Here is a 16159-nt window from a genome sequence, read left to right on the forward strand (position 1 = left end):
AATAGTTTAATCCCTTAAACACTTCCAGCTTGCTTCATCCCAAGGAGTCTCTTGAGGCCCAGCCTTACCATTTGAACCTCAAGTGATAGATCCTGGCCCTCACAGTCTTATCATGTCCATTGTGGTAATATAGGATCGAGCATTGTGTGTTCAAGTGGATTGGTTCAGCACACAGAGGTCAAACACCTTACTCTTGGCTAAAGCTTGGCACTAGATTGGTGAAAATGGCCACAGCCCAGTCTCTGCCCTTGAATTTATATGATGGAGCACAGAACTCAGGAATGAAGGAAATTTAGCTTTTTTTAAAAATTGGGAAGTAGAGCTATGACTGCCAGATGCTAGTAAGTGCTCCCTATGAATCATATTTCAAATTGACCTAATGGTAAACTAGAATAGTTATTGAGCTTCACTTCAATTAGTAGTTCAGGTATCTTGAAGCCACAGGTTTTATGTAATTAAGACAGTTGGCTCTGATAAATGAGTAGAAACAGAATTACTCTTAGTTTTGAAATGTCCTTCACAGTTGCTGAAATACTTTGATTTCACAACCATCATAACAGCTAAATCTTAAAGTCACCTATCTGTCCATCAGCAGGTGAATGGATAAAGAAAATGTATCTATACACCATGGACTACTACTCTGCCATAAAAAAGGGTAAGTCCTTTGTAGGAAAATGGATGCACCTAGAGACCATAATGTTAAGTAAATCAGGCACAAGTTTTAATACTGCATATTTTATATGAGAACCCAAAATACACAGAGCAAAATAGAAGATAACCAGAAACAGAAATCTTTTGAAAAAAAGGAAGAGGACCAAGAGATGGAGCAGGGGAGGAGAGAAGAGGATGGGGATGAAGAAAGCATTAAGGTGTTATAAACATACCAATTTCCCACGAGGAATATAATCATGTTCTGCAAACATACTAATAAAAAAGATGCTTTGTCCCCACTTTACAGGTGAGGAAGTTTAGGTGCAAGTTTGTGGACTTTACAATTGGTAAGCCACAGAGGACAGAGTCCTAACTGCCTTGAGCTGGGTCCCAGCACAGCCATGCTGCTAAGGCTGTGGGGTTCTTTGGCAAATCATGCTACTTTAGATGCTCAGGTCTCGTTTCTCAAGTGTAAGATTTGAATTCTATTTTAACTCAGTTCTCAGCATGTGTGAGGCATCTTCTTTGGGAATGGGGGTTAGGAAAGTAAGACAAAATTAGCCTCCTCCATGATGAATGGGGTTCCTTGAGAGCACCTAAGAGGGTACACATTGGCATAAATATGGAAGATTTCTCTATGGCACGATAAAGGTTTCCTTCCAGGATGTTTTTGTTTGTTTGTTTGTTTTTTTGGTACTGGGGATCGAACTCGGGTCCTTGTGCTTGCGCAGCAGGCACTGAAACCACTGAGCTAAATCCCCGGTCCCTGTTTGTTTTTGAGACAGGGTCTCACTATTCAGTTCAGGCTAGCCTATGTAGCCCAGGCTAGTCTTGAACTCAGCAGTGCTCCTGCCTCAGCTTCCCAAGTGTTTAGATTTTGCACTTGGTGTGTGCCTCAACACCAAGGTGGGTTTCCTTCCAGTTCTACACTTAATGATGTCGTTTTTTTTTTGGTACGGGGGATAGAACTCGGGTCCTTGCGCTTGCACAGCAGGCGGTGAAACCACTGAGCTAAATCCCCTGCCCACTTAACGATGTATTAAAGTTCATCCTGTTGAGATAAATTTATGAAAGAGCTAAGAAAGGGTCATCTCAGTGTCAGGGCAGGGGAAACAAGTCCAAGGAAACAAAATAACTTTGAATACCATTCAGATCCCCTAGGTCAGGGTACTTTATAATGTGCCATGCTCTTATTTGAGTTGTGACTAGATAAATAGGATGTCACATATTCTGAGGACACGAACTCTGTGTGTGTGTGTGGTGTTGGGGATCAAACCCAGGACCTTGAACACGCTAGGCCTAGCACTGAACCACATCCCCAGCTTGTTTTCAGTGCTTTTAATGTGTTCAGTTAGAAATGAAATTATATTTGGAAAGGTATGTTTAAATTGATGTTATTGCTTCAGATTTCCAGTAGCTCCTTAAGTCTTGGTCACATCTATTGCTTTGAATTGGGAGAAGGGTTAGAATTCTTGATGATGGCTATCTTAAGTCACTTGGGATCCCTGTACCGAGGATTGCTCTTGGCCCTCTAAGGTAAAGCAGGCTGCATTTGGACTGTCAGTCTCTCCACATATCCCTCCCATATACCCTTAGAGGTTACATGGCACACAGAGACTGAGAAGTTCCTCAGTTCTCAGGAGGCCCTCACAACTATCAGGCAAGCACCAACACTGTATAATTCAAGCATCAAGGGTCAGCACTATGGTGGGATTTAGACCATCCTCTCATAAAGCCCAGCCACTAGGCTACCTAATGAAAACCATCATTTCTCTCTTTCTTGTTTGGTTTATTTAAGAAGGATCTTGCTATGTAATTTAGGCTATCCTTGAACTCAGTATGTAGTAGCCCAGGCAAGCCTTGAACTCGGGGTGATTCTCCTGCTTCAGTCTCCTGAGTGCTGGGGTTACAGGGTTACTTTCTTCTTTATGTTTGCCTCTTCTGCCAGATTGGTTTTTGCACTACCCTAATTCCCAGGCATATCTCCCCCACCTTTTTTTTTTTTTTTTTTTGAGACAGTCTTTCTGTGTAGCTCAGGCTGGTCTTGAACTCACTATGTAGCCCAGGCTGGACTTGAACTCTCAGTGATCCTCTGGCCTCAGCCTCCTGAGTGCTAGGATTACAGGTGTGCACCACTGTACCTGGCTCTCAGGCATATCCTACAATTGGGACCTTAACTGCTTTTCTTTCTCCTAATCCCTGGAGCTCCTGTACTTCAGAAAATGAGGTGCCTGTAGACGCTACAGTGATGATATAAGTGAAGAGATGGGTCAAAGCATCACCAGTTAAAATCTCTCTACAATTGCATCTATCTTGTTCAACTTGCCCTCATTTTTGCTCAAATTCTTACTTCCCTTTTGAAATAGTTTTCTTTTGCCTTATCCAAATTGTGTGAAATCCTATCTTCTCCCTGGCAGCTACAGTGAGCCTTTTTGGAATCAGGTACTGTAGGTGTGTACCACACAATGGCATTTGCCATTTCCTCATTCAATGATCCCAGAGAACAGCTGTTGTGTGGTAGACATTGGGTGAGTGGCTGGAGATACCTTGGGAAATTGACAGACATGAGCTTTGTTCTTATAGGGTTAACACAGTAGTGGGAAAGATACAATACAAAGACAAAGTAACAGTGAAAATGTTTCTCAGTTTCCTCTCCAGGCCTAGCATAGAACTCACTGAATTTATGAATAATTGATTGACTTGAGGCCAGAATTTTAAAAAAGAAATGACTGAAAGGAATCCTTTATTTGCCCATCCAAATCTACTGATAAGCCACATAAGAACCTGAAGGCGTGGCTCTAACATCACTTGTAAACTGATGGTTTGATCTTGAGCAAGTCCTGGCTTCTTAGTCACCTCGGTAAAAATGAGGTTGTTGCTTTTGGTGGTCTCTGAGAAGTTTCCCATTTATGAGATTCTGCATTATTTTCAAATGCTCAGGGTTGGTGCTTATCCTCTTCCTGGCCCTTTTTCCTGAATTTCTCCTCCCCTCCTTTCTTCCTTCTGCTCTTTACATTTGTCCCTTCTTCATCCCCCCTCCACCCTCTCTACTTTCCTGACCACTCCCCTGTTCCACTGAGACGGTTACCATGGGAATCCTTTTCTGGAATTGACATCACTCATATCCTTGGCAACTGTTACCAGGACAATGACATCATTTGATCACCATGGCAACCCTTCAGGAGGACACTTTTGCAGTGAAATGGGCAAATAGAATTCTTGTATATTTCTGGAGTTTGAGGGCAATGCAGGGAAAATATTAAAAGGGAAAAAATCTTAGGAGCAAGAAAAAGCTGTAGCTTTTTTTTTTTTTTTTTGAAAAGTGGAAACCAGTGGGGGGCTGAAAAAGAGCAGAATTTCTGAGGCAAACCTTTTCTCCTTTCCAGTAGCTGGGGTGATATAACATGTCACCAACTTGGGCTACTTGAGAGTGAACAGGGACACCATTATTGTTATACAAGTGAGCATTGGGTCTCCCCAAACAAACTAGGGTGTATGGCTCCCTGCCCATAATCAGTCATGTGCCTGGCCTAATTGCCTCAACCATAGCTATCCAACAAGTATGATTTGGCTCTTCCTGTGTGTAGGTATGAGGGATACCAGGATGAGCAAAACCACCCCTGCTCCCTGTCCTAATGGAGCTCAGAGTCCTTTGTGTAAGTGGTCAGGTGAGGGTAATCCCAGAGTGACCCAAATGCATGCCCTGGTATGCATTGAGTATAGTTTCCCAAAGGGAAGGTACCCAGCATCAGGGGCGTGTCTAACAGAAGGTATCAGAAATACCATGGACAGGAGGGCCCAGAAGCCTTCCCTGTAGAGGGCAGTGAATTAAGAGGTGAGGTGGAGTGGGGAGAAGACCGTCAGAGGAAACAGTATGTGTAGAGGGAGCATGCAGAGTATCAAGAATAGAAAAGAAGGTGGGGAGGCCAGGAAGAGAGGAGGAAGGAGTGGAATTCAAGATGAAGGTTGGGACAGCAGGGCCAAGTCTTGCAAGGCTTGGAAGCTAAAGCTTTGGCCTCCAGTTTCCCAGCACTGGGAGGCTCTGTGGTTGGGGTTTTTTGTTTTTGTTTTTTGTACCCAGGATCTAACTTGGGACCTTGCACTTTCGAGGCAGGTGCCGGGACCACTGAGCTAAATCCCCGGCCCTTGCTTTACATTTATTAATGTGAGTACTGAGGCTTACTATATGCCAGGCACTATGTGACGTGATATCCATGCAGTATCTCAGTTAATCCTCAGAGCATCCTGTGAAGCAAGTATCCTTGTTTCTAATTTTACAGGTAAGAAAACGGCCTTAAAGAGGAAAAAAGCCTGCAATAGTCTGGACACAGGTATGAGTGCATCTGTGTTCTGAACTATCACAACATTTGTCCCTTTCCTCTCAGCCTCTGCTCGCTCTGCCTTGTTTCCTTTTCTCCTGGGGCAGGATTCAAGTCACTTCCTGTTATGGGTTATGGCTTGTGTCTAGATGTCCCCCCAAAGCCTCCTGCGGTCATAGGTGGGGCTTTTTCAGAGGTGGCTGGATCTAGAGTGTGTTAAGCTGGGATTGCTTCATAGTGCAATACTAAGCTCAAGGGCACTAGGATTAAGGGTGTGACTGCTACACACCTTAAGTAGCCTGGAAAAGATATAAGAGATAGAAAGAGCTGTGATCCCTCTTTGTTGCTTTGCTACCTTCTGCCCACCATGAACTGTTTCTTCTCTGTGATGCTACCCTGCCTTGGAGTCACCTGATTATGGATTGAAACCTATACAAACTGTGAGCTAAGTAAATCTTTCCTCTTTTAACTTTGGGTGTCAGGTATTTTGTCTTCACAAGGAGAAAAGTAACTAAGACACTTCCTAATGTCAGGACGTTCCTGCCATCCAGGGCACCAGTTCACTCCTCTCTGAAGTGGATCTGTCTTTTCTGGGTTTGGAGTGGCAGGGGCTAGCTAGTCCCGTACCACTTTCTTCAGGCCTTTGCTGCCCCCTAGGGGCCTTGTATGATCACATAGCAAGATCACACAGCATAGATCAGATTAGCCCTCTGGAAAACAGGCAAATTTGCAAATGAGCTGCTGAGGACCTGCAGCATGGAAGGAAGGAACAAGTGGAGGCGAGAGATAATTCTAGGCCCAGCTGTAGAAACAATGCAAATTCCACCAACTCTAATCCCCATCTGCTCACTCAGGACCCCAGACTTTTGTACTCAAGGATTTCTGAGAAATCCCAGAGGTGCTGGAGTTTTGACCCCTACGGTGCTCTGCCATCTCCCTGGCGCCAAAAGTGTCCTTGGCGCCCTCAGGAATGTCCAGGTGGGCATGGGGATCATAGGGGAAGGCCAGGAACTTCTCTCACTCGACCAGGTCAACAGACAGGTCTGCAGTGCACCTCAGGCTCCCGAAGGGACCTGCCCACTCCAGCAGGGGAGGAGGCCACTAGGGGTCAGCAAAGGAGGCGAGGAAGAGGGCCTGCACCCCCAAAGCCAGTTTATCCGAGCACTGTGCCCAACCCCTTCCAGCCACCCCCGAAGCCAACGCCCACAACAGATTTCTTCCCACAGGCCACGCCCCCCACGGCAAGGGCGTGGCCACGAGGTGGAGCCTTTGAGCCGCTCAGGGGCTCGAAGACCTCTAGGGCAAGCCCAGGCCAGCCCCTCAGGGCCTTTCAGTTCCCAGAACTGTTGACGGTGGGAGAGGTCTCGAGGTCTCGTGATGAGTTGGTGCGATGTGAGCTGCAGGCAGCGACCAAGGCTGAGAGGTTAACCATCCCAGGAACACCTACAGCGGACATCCCGCCAGCCAATCCTGTCAGTCATCCTGTGAGCCAATCTAACCAGAGTGTCTGTCATCCTGTCAGCCGGTCAGCAGGTCAGTCAGTGAAACCAACAGCCTGTTGGTCACACACTTTCTCCATCAGTTCCTTAGGCAGTTATTGAATTTCTTGCTAGGTGGTGAGCTGGCCATAGATACCCTTCCATCTGTGTACTGGTGTGCTGGACGTGCAACCAGTGAGGATAAGAAGGGTCCATGGGAGTTGATGAAGGGGAGGAATATGTGGAACATAAGCCTCCCCACCACCATCTTCTTGGCTCTTGGGGAAGAATGGACAATGCTGCTGACAAGATCCTTGGAACAGAGCTGCAATAGAAATGACAAAACCCATGTCTGAGCTGGAGACGTTTTAAATTAAACTTTTTATCCTGTAGTCAGGAATCTGACCTGGGAGAGAGGCTGTGGATTTGGACTAATCTGGTGCCCTTTCCATGCATCAGTGGGTATAGTGGTGACCCTTTTAGGAGAATTAGACACAATGGGGCCTGAACCTGAGCTATTGGAGACAGGATTCCGGGATCTGGCCTTGGAATTGCTTCTGCTTCTTTGTGTGTCCTTGTACAAGTTACTTAACTGATCTGGACCTCAGTGTTACTATGTATCTGTTTCAAATGGTAGAACAATCTCTATTACCTGATGCTTACTCCCCTGTTCTGCTCCATACCATGGGTTTGAAAGATCATGGAGGCAAAAGGTCAGGTAATGAGGAGGTCCTAACCAGTCTTCTTATGGTTTTCCTGATGTGGAGGAGGGAGAATAGAAGAAAAAAAAGGCAGGGCTTTAGAGGTTCTTTCCTCCTCCCACAGGAGCCTGAGGTTCTGGCTTTTGCTGTATGACCCTGGACAAGGCCTTGCTTGTCTCTGGGCTTCTGTAACAGCAAGGAGCTTGGACTCCATGATCTCTAAGGGATAGGACTCAAGTGGAAAGAAGATTTCTGAGGGAGGATCCCCTCTAAAGATATTGTGGAACTCTGTCCAACCACAGTGTGGAGATGGGGGAACATATTCTTGTTTTCTGATCTGGTTGGTGGGAGAGTTGAAGTGCCTTGTTGTATGCCTAGGCTGGTAGGAGGTGGGAGTAAACACAAGGGAAGATAGTACAGTAGCTGAAACCTTCTCTTAGCTCAACCTGGGTGAGCTTTTGGGAACCTTGTTGGGAGGAGGGCTCTGATGACCCTAGGGGTAGAGAGGGAGGGGAATGAGTGAGGATCAGGCATACCCTGTGAGACAATAGTCCTCCTTTCTACCCCAGTTTCTCTGTTTTCTTTGAAGCTGGGTATCCAGCTCATTTCATGGCCAGGTTACATCAGTGGTGTAGTGAGGCAGGGATTTGTAGCTCCTGAAAGCCTGCTGAAGAGACTAAAGCAAGGCAGGGTTCCTACAGGGGCCTGGTAGGATACTCTCCAGGGGATCATTTAACTGGGCAGGGATGGGAGGTATCAAGAAGAGTTGATTATTCATTCAACAAGTATCTATTGGATATTAACCACATGCCAGGTTTTGTGCTACAGTCTGTTGCTCCTGTTCGTGTAGTGCGGAAGCTAGAAGTGGTGATAAGGGCAGTGGGAGAAGACAAAAGAGAAAGTAAGCAAATTGGCCAAAATTAAGATTGTGGTATGTGCTATGAGGGTAACAGAGGGGGAGGGTGCTGAGAGAGAGTAAAGCTGGGAAGTCTGAGAAGGCTCTCTGAGTAGGTGACACATAACTTAAGGCCTGAAGAAGAAGGAGCCAACCCTGGTGTAGAAAGAGTGTTCCAGACAGAGGAATAATATTCACTCATTTATACGTTACTCTGTGCCTGCCATATGTTCTAGTTAGTTGTAAAACAGAGATGGATAATACAGGGGAATTTCTTTTTCTCATGGAGTTTTGTTCTACTGGAAGGAGACAGAAAGCATCCAACTAACCCAGGAGTGATGAATGCTGTGAATATGAAAACAAGATTGTGGCATAGAAAATGACTAAGGATGAAAGGACTATTGCAGAAAGACTGGTGAGGGAAGATCACTCAGAGACCTAAATACTGAGAAGGAGCCAGTTGTGGAAAGGTCTGGAGGAAGAAAGTTCCAGATAGAGAGAGCAGGAAGTGGGGATAAGTTTAGTAAGTCTGAAGCAAACTTGGCTGGTAGGAGAGTGACGGGCAATGAAATACACGGAGCAGGTAATGAAGGGTGTGGCAAAGCTAGGTGAGGAATTTGGATTTTATCAGAAGACATCAGGAAGCTGGTCTACGGGAATGAGGACCAGGGGGTTAGCTGATCCCTCTGACTGTTCTGTGTGGGTGTGGAGTGAGGGCGTGGGAAGGTAGGAGTGGAAGCAGTGAGAAATCATTCAGTAGACCAGACAAGCTGATGTTGGCCTGGACTGGAGCAATAGTAGTGGGCATGGAGGCAAGTGCACAGGTACAGGTTGAGTGCCCTTAATCTGTAAATTTAAAATCTGAAACATTTTGAGGGCTGACATGACACAAGTTGAAAATTTATACCTGACTTTATGTAGTGGGTCAGAGTCAAAATGTAGTCATACTAAAAATACTGTATATATCATTATCTTCAGGCTGTGTAAATAAGGTGTATATGAAACATAAATGAATTTCAGTTTAGATATGGGTCCCATCCTCAAGATAGCACATTATGAATATGTAAATATTATAAAATCTGAAAAAGATTAAAAATTTGAAACACTTCTGTACTCAAGCATTTTGGATGATGGATAGTCAACCTGTGTATCTATGGACTGAAATGAAAGAAACTGATGACGGTTTGGATGTGGGGCAAGAGTGAAGGAAAAGCATAACTTTTAAAATTTTAGTTCCAGCAACTGGGTGGATTTGATTCCATTGATTGAGTTAGGGTGGGTTGTGGGAAATAGGTTTTTTTTGGATTCTACTGGGGATTGAACCCAGGCTCTTTGGGTGAACTATATTTCCAGCATCCCCCCCTTTATTTTTTATTTTAAGACAGGGTCTCACTAAGTCACTAGATTGTCCAGGCTGGGTTAGAATTTGCAGTCCTTTTGTCTCAGCCTTCCAGAATGCTGGGATCCCAGGTAGGCAGCACTGTGTCTGGCTTGGGTCTTGGAGAGGAAAATGAACCATACCGTTTTGGAGAATTACTGAGATTTCAGGTACACAGGCAAATGGAGATGACAAGCAGGAAGCTGGTTATCTGGAACTGGGACTCAGGGAAGAGGACTAGGGAAAAATGTTTGGCTCAGGACATGGGACAGCACTGGTTAGGCCCTTTGGGCACAAGAACAGTAACAACTAGCCATGTGTGATTGTTGAACATTTGACATGTGGCTTATATAAATGGAGGTGTGCTCCAGGTGTAAAATTATACCAACTTTCAAAGATTTAGCATGAAGAAAAGGATGTAGAGTAGGTTATTAATTTTTTATATTGATTACATGTTAAAATGGTAATATTTTGGATAAATTGGGTTAAATAAAATGAACTATTAAAACCAATTTTGCTTGCTTATTTCTACATTTTAAAATGTTCCTACTAGAAAATTAAAAATTATATTTGTGGCTTGCATTGTATTTCTATTGACCTGGATGGTAGAGCTGGTGGAGTGTGGTAGGGTGTGGCCAGTTAGGGCAGCAGGGGAAAGATTTTTCTGATGAAGTCAATCCTACCAGAAGGACAAAGGGTTGTTGGCCTGAGTCTACCTGCCTCCTTTTCTGGGAATCTTGTTAGAGAACAGGTGTGCTGGGTATCCCAAGTTTTTGGCTGGCACAGTTAGAATTGAGGAAGAAGTAGGAGGGGTCCCAATGAGGTGACACTGTGAACAACTCAGGAAGTTGCTGCCATCTCAGTTGCTGAGTTTTCTCATCCTATTCATATCAGCCCTGGTTGACATCTTCTTGTCAAGGGAACATTTCCACCCCTTGGGCTGAGTAGGGTATGCCAACCAACAGCTGGGTAGTCAAGGTAAACAAGGCAATAAAACTCACAGAGGTTAATTTATATGAAACAAATGTGGCCATAACCCATTTTCAACCATTAGCATTCTAAAGGCTTTGTTTAAACTCCCTGTAGTATTGCTAGTTGGCAGGAAAACTGCCATTAGGGAAAAAGAGCAGTGAAGGGGTTGGGAATGAAATAGAATTCACTCCAGTTGGTATGGTATGACTTTTATGAGCACTGTTGTGTGCCAAACACTGTGCTGGCTGCTTTGGGTTCTTTACTGTGCTGTCTTCAAGGAATATATGCCCAAATACTTTCATACAGGAAGAGATGTGTAGGGTGTAAACAGAGATCCAGAAGAGTCAGAGGCAGTACAATTAATACCCTTGCCTGGGTATGTTTGAATTTGGAAAAGGTGCCAGGTAACAACAAAGTAGAGAGCAAAGATGTTGTATATGCCAGGCACATGATCTACCACTGAACTATAACCCCTCAGCTCTACTTTTCAGTTGCTTGATAGCTTCCTTGGAAGCACAAATTTTAATTAAATTAATTTATTAGTTTTTGTGATGCTGGGCATTGAACTCAGGGTCTCACATGTATTAGGCAAACACTTCACCATTGAGCCATACCCCCAGTCCCAGTTTAAAGATTTTTTTGCTGTTGTTGTTGTTCTTTTTAGAGATAGGGTCTTGCTAAATAGTCCAGGTTGGCCTTGAATGCTTAATCCTTCTGCTTCAGCTTCCTGAATGCTGGGAGTAGAGGCATGCACCACTGTGCCCGGTTTAAGAAAGTTTTGCTGAAGTCTACTTTACCTGTTTCTAATTTAGTTACTTGTGTTTTAGGAGACATATCTAAAAAATACCATATGGTCATGAAGATTTACATGTATATTTTCTCTAAGAGAGTAGCTTTAGCTCTTACACGTAGACCCCAATCCATTTTTAGTTAATTCTTATAAATGATATGAGGTAGGGGTCCAAATTAATTCTTTTCTATGTGGCTATTTGGTTGACCCAGTACCATTTGTTGAGATAATATTCTTTCTTTATTGAGTTGTCTTTACACCCTCATTTAACATCATCAATATTCTCATCTGTGAAATGATGATAATAATATCCAAGGCCAATTTATTCATCAAGCGCAGGAGTCACAATGTGAAGATCCTGTGATACTTTTAGGGGCCTGTGAAACTATACTGGTTGCTTTTCAAATAGGAAGGGAGAAAAATGAACTTTTAGTTCAAAGAAAATTTCTTAATATATAATATTAAGACAATATTAATATTTTTATACCAATATAGTAATAAAGTAGAATTTTTAGTATTTTTTTGTGGAGGAAGGCAATAATACCTAGGACCCACACAAGTCCTACTGTGGCCCTGCTATCTATCTCATAGGGTTATTGTGAGAATTCAATGTGATGATAATGTCTAATACTATGTTCTGTGTTGGCCCATAGTAATCATCAGCAAGTGATTGGTATTTATGAGAAGCAGAGAGGCTCTCCCTACCAGTCTGTGTCCCTTTAGCTGAAGAGCAGTAAGGGGCTTTCAGCCCTACCAGCACGTTGGCAGGCTGGTGAATTATTGACTTTGCAAACTCATGAAGGAACCACTTAGTGGGATCAAGGGAAAGTCACAACTAAGAAGCTGTACCTCTGCCCTGATTTCCTGCTCTGACACCTCTGAGGCCTTTCAGGGGTAGCTGTGGCTTCACTAGGCAGAGAAAGTCACTGAGGTGGAGAGGACGGATGTAATAGAGTGCTCTACCTCAACAGCGGCTGGAGGACTGGTAAAGGTCCCTAGCTATCACTTTCTGACTTTGTTAAGCAGAGGCCTGGTGTCCACCTTGGCGGAGAAGGCAATAAACATGAAGAGTGACTTAAATGGCCCTGATTTTGTTGTTTTTTTTTTTTTTAAATTGAGATGAGATTCACATAACATACTGCTTCCCCCTTTGTGGTGCTAGGGATTGAACCTAAGGCCTTCACACTAGGCTAAATCCCTACCCCTTTTTATTTTAAAATTTTGAGATAGAGTCTCACTAAGTCACTAAGCTGCCTAGGCTGGCCATGAACTTGTCATCCTCCTGTCTTAGCTTCCCAGAATGCTGGGATTACAGGTATGTGCCACCATGCCTGGTTTTAAAATTCATCATTTTAAAGTATATAATTCCATATCATTTAGTACATTTATGATATTGTACAACAATCATTTCCATCTAGTTTCAAAATGTTTATTGTTATTTTTATTTTTTGGGACAGGGTCTTGCTAAGTACTTCAGGCTGGCCTAAAACTCATGTAGCCTGGGCTGGCCTTGAACTCATGACAATTCTCCTGCCTCAGCTTCCTTAGTGCTGGGATTACAGGCATGTGCCGCCATGCCTGGTTCTAAAACATTTTTATCACTCTCAGAAGAAACCCATTAAGTAGTCACACTCCATTCCTTTCTTCCTTAACCTCTGGGAACCACTAATCTGATTTCTGTTTTTATGGATTTAACTATTCTGGACATTTCATGTATGTAGAATTACACAACATGTGACCATTTGTGTCTGTATTTTTTTTTCTTTGTTTTGAGACAAGGTCTTGCTATATATTCCAGGCTGGACTTAAAGTTGCTATGTAGCCCTGGCTGGCCTTGAACTCTTGGTGATTCTCCTGAGTGCTGGGATTACATGTGTACGCCATTATGCCTGGCCTGTGTCTGGATTCTTTTACTAAGTTGTTTTTCAAGGTTAATTCATCTTGTAGCAAATGTCAGTACTGCACTCCTTTTCACAGTTGAATAATATTCCATTGTGTGGATAGACCACATTTTGTTTATTCATTCCTTAGTTGATGGATGGTTGGATTGTTTCCCCCTTTTGGTGATTGTGAATAGTGGTGCTATGACAATTAATTTGCAAGGTTTTGTTTGAGCACCTGTTTATAATTCTTTTGGGTGTATACTTACATACCACTAGAAGTATTGGGTCATATGATAATTCTATTTAACTTTTTGAGAACCACTATTTTATATTGCCACCAACAATGTGTGAGGATTCTAATTTTTTCACATCTTTATTAACAGTAAAAATTGCTTTCTTTTTTGATTATAGGCATCTTAGTGGTCTGAAGTGTTATCTTATTATGATTTTAATTAATTAAGTAATTTTTTGGTTATACTGGGGATCCAACTCAGGAGTGGTTTTGACTTTTATTTTTCTTTTCTTTTTTATTTTTTTTGTACTGGGGATCGAACTCAGTACCTTCCGCTTGGGAGGCAGGTGGTGGAACCACTGAGCTAAATCCCCAGCCTTGACTTTTATTTTTCTAATGAGTAATGTATTTGAACTCACGGAGATCCTCCTCCTGCCTCAACCTCCCGAATGCTGGGATTATAGGCATGTACCATAATGCCCAGCTGTTTTCCTCTTTTCTTGTGCAGAATCAAGCTGCATTCAGAGGCCAGATTAGATAAAACTATGTCATCCAGAGGAATTTCATAGATATGTCTGTGGTGTAATCTGAGATTTCTTTCTTATTCTCACAGGCTCTGGCAAGTTTGTTTGTTTGTTTATTTATTTATTTATTTTGGGGGATTAAACCCCAGGCTTTTATACATCCCCAGCAGCCTTTTTTAACTTTTTGAGACAGGATCTCCCTAAGTTGGTAAATTGCCCAGGCTATGCTTGAACTTGTGATTCTCCTGCCTCAGCTTTCCAGAGTGCTGGGATTACTGCTGTGCACCACTATGCTTGGCTGACAAGTTTTAGTTAAAGAAAATACTTTTGCGGTTTACTTTTCACCATCCTCTCTGGCATGCTTCCGAGGATATCAGAATCACCTGCATCAGTGATAGCCAGTGAGCATACTCTGTTTTATTTTCTGCACACTGTGTTCAATTCAGTATTACAGCCACTGTAGCTTTGATCAACATGGAATAATACTGTAATATTTTATTTTGGATTTCCTCAAAACTGGGCAATTTGTTGGTGAGGATAGCCAATTTCTTTTTGCCTTGTCTGATCATCTTCAGAGACTGCTTGTACCTCAGCATTACTTTCCACTTTTTATCATGAGTTGGATCCCGGAGCGACCAACTCCAGAGACTTTTTCATCTTATTTGTGATCACCGTCTTCCTGCCTCAGGTGCAGGACAATCCCCAGCCAAAAGCAGCTGCTACTAAGATGGTTTTGGAGCAAGAAAATCTCTGAGATTCTTTTGATCTAAGCCTGGTGAATTTTCCCACAAGTACTATACATCAACTGTGCTCTGTGGGAGTCCCCTAAGGATTCTGGGAAATAGATAAACTTAGACATTAAATATGCAATCTAAGTGCCCTTTGTGCCTCATGTGTCCCCAGTGATCCTTTCTCTTCTTGGCCTCATTCCGGCCTTGCCTTAGGTTTTGGACATTTTCCACTGGTCATACAGTTCCCAAGGGCTAATAGTTGTATCTTTGGGAGCTCTTTTCCCTTGCCCTGACAGATTCCTCATTGCTAGTTTATCTGGAGCTTTCTCACTGTAGCCTCTCTCTATTTTGGCTACAGTGAGATCTCTCCACCTACTCATTCCTGGTTATTTTAAATTCCTTGGCCTCCAGGGTTTCCTAGACTCTCCTCCTTGGTCTTGAATTGACGTGATTGGAAAACTTTCTAGCATACAGCCCCGACTGTTCTGGCACAGCCTGAGAGAAGGGCAGAAGATTGACTGAGGTGAGGTGTGTTAGGGTGGCAGATGATTCAGGCTGCAGTTCTCCACAGGAAAGGCAGGGAAGTCTCTGGTGGATCCTAATTGTGGAGAAGGAGACAGTTGTCATGCCAACTCTTGGTGTCAGAAGCATGAAAATCATAATAGCCTGTATGTAATTTGTGAGATACCAATCTCTGATCTGGTTTGAGCTCAAGAGTTTCTTTTTTCTGGAAGATGGCTCTTGCTTTCTTCTATTTCCTATTCACTCACTGACTCACAATATGCGTTTACTAATGCTGATGATGTAAGGCACTGTGGTAGGACCAAAGACTACAAAGCTCAGCATTTGGGGATCTTGTAGGCCAGGGTGACAGAATTAAACAAATGCAATTTGATGTAATGTGTTATGCTTGAGGTATGTGTGAAAGGCAATGGGAACCCAGCTGAAAGAGGAATCATTTAAAAAACTTTTTTATTAGTATATGTTTGCAATACATAATTACATTAATCATGGGGAGTTGGTATATGTACATAACACATCTTAGTTTTTTTTTTTTTTTTTTTGGTAGTGGGGATTGAATTCAGGTCCTTGCGCTTGCGAGGCAGTCGGCGCTACCACTAAGCTAAATTCCCAGCCCAACACACCTTAGTTCTTTTTTCCCCTTCCCCATTTGTTTCTGCCCCCTCCTCTTTTTTTTTTTTTTTTTTTGGTACCAGGGATTGAACTCGGGTCCTTGCGCTTGCGCAGCAGGCGACAAAACCACTGAGCCAAATCCCCGGCCCTCTGCCCCCTCCTCTTAATCTCTTGGTCCCATGAAGTAGGAATAATTCTTTTTTTTTTGGTATGGGGATCAAACTCAGGTCCTTGTGCTTGCGAGGCAGGTGGCTGAACCACTGAGCTAAATCCCCGGCCTCAGGAGGAATAATTCTTGAGAGAAAGAATAGGTAGCTCAAACTCCAGGCACAAAGTGACATTTGAGCAGATCTTGATGGAAGAGAGTCTGATATGGAGGCGAAAGGTGTTCTAGGTTAAGGACTTGGATTTTTAACATGGATTTAGATCACCAGTGACTTTGAGAGACACTCAGAAGCCAGCCACATTCTT

General features: G+C 43.3%; 1 protein-coding gene across 3 annotated transcripts in view; it reads left to right on the forward strand.

The window, feature by feature from the left end:
• Positions 1–4931: 4931 nt before the first annotated feature.
• Slc5a1 (solute carrier family 5 member 1) overlaps positions 4932–16159 on the forward strand; it is a 157382-nt gene continuing 146154 nt past the window's right edge. The window contains exon 1 of one of the 3 annotated variants that reach the window (XM_021257262.2): positions 4932–4982. The gene's annotated coding sequence lies outside the window, so the exon portion shown is untranslated. Of the gene's footprint in view, positions 4983–6268; positions 6504–8006; positions 8051–16159 lie in introns of those variants that run through there. The other 2 variants (XM_021257261.2, XM_013071684.3) reach the window with 2 other exon arrangements.

This window comes from Heterocephalus glaber, unplaced genomic scaffold (assembly GCF_053883595.1).
Source record: "Heterocephalus glaber isolate CG9 unplaced genomic scaffold, H.glaber_assembly_v1.0 deba00001687, whole genome shotgun sequence".
NCBI lineage: Eukaryota > Metazoa > Chordata > Mammalia > Rodentia > Bathyergidae > Heterocephalus > Heterocephalus glaber.